Source organism: Colobus angolensis, unplaced genomic scaffold (assembly GCF_000951035.1).
Source record: "Colobus angolensis palliatus isolate OR3802 unplaced genomic scaffold, Cang.pa_1.0 Scaffold214, whole genome shotgun sequence".
NCBI classification, from domain to species: domain Eukaryota; kingdom Metazoa; phylum Chordata; class Mammalia; order Primates; family Cercopithecidae; genus Colobus; species Colobus angolensis.
The window spans coordinates 6156401-6157211 of NW_012115311.1; positions in this window are offsets into that span (position 1 = coordinate 6156401).

Consider the following 811-nt stretch of genomic DNA (forward strand, 5'->3'; position numbering starts at 1 on the left):
GCTTTTACAATGTGCCCCGTGCCATTAAGGAGGCAGAAACGAAGCGATTCCGCTGGTGTCAGAGGAAGAAGCTACCCTATTCTCCCTGTGTCGGTGCCAGCAAAAACACGGCCCATCTTTCCCTGGAGTCATAGGTGGGGTTGTCTTCAGTAGTGTATCAGGTGGCTGAGGCTGCCATAACCCACAAGCCAAATACCACAAACTGAGTGGCAGGGGATGACAGAAGCATATCTCCCCACAGTTCTGGAGGCCAGAAGTCCAAGGTGAAGGTGTCTGCAGGGTCAGTGTCTCCTAAGGCGCCTCTCCTTGGCTCGCAGACACCTGCCTTCCGGCTGGACTGGAATAAGGTCTTACCCTAATGACCTCATTGAACTCAATTTCGTCCTTAAAGCCCTTATTTCCAAATAGTTACATTCTGAGGTACTGGAGCTTGAGACTTCAAAATACTAATTTTGGGAAGTGGGATACAATTTAGCCAATACCAACTAGCTACAGAGAAAGTCAGTGTTTTTTTTTTTTTTTTTTTTTTTTTTTAGGTGTTTCTACTAAGAACAAGGTTGAGAAACATTGGTCTCTATGGTATCTGAACTTAATAAGGAAAACTCAATATATTTGGGAAGTGGAAATTAAGATTTTCTATATATACACATATATATACACACACACACATATATATATATGTCTTTGTTGAAATTATGGATATGGGCCATGGAAAAATGGTGAATTTGGAATATTTCAGTCATGGCCTCTATCCAAACACTCTAGGTAAAAGTGAAAAAAGACACTCAATTAACTTAAGAGGAAAAGTAGG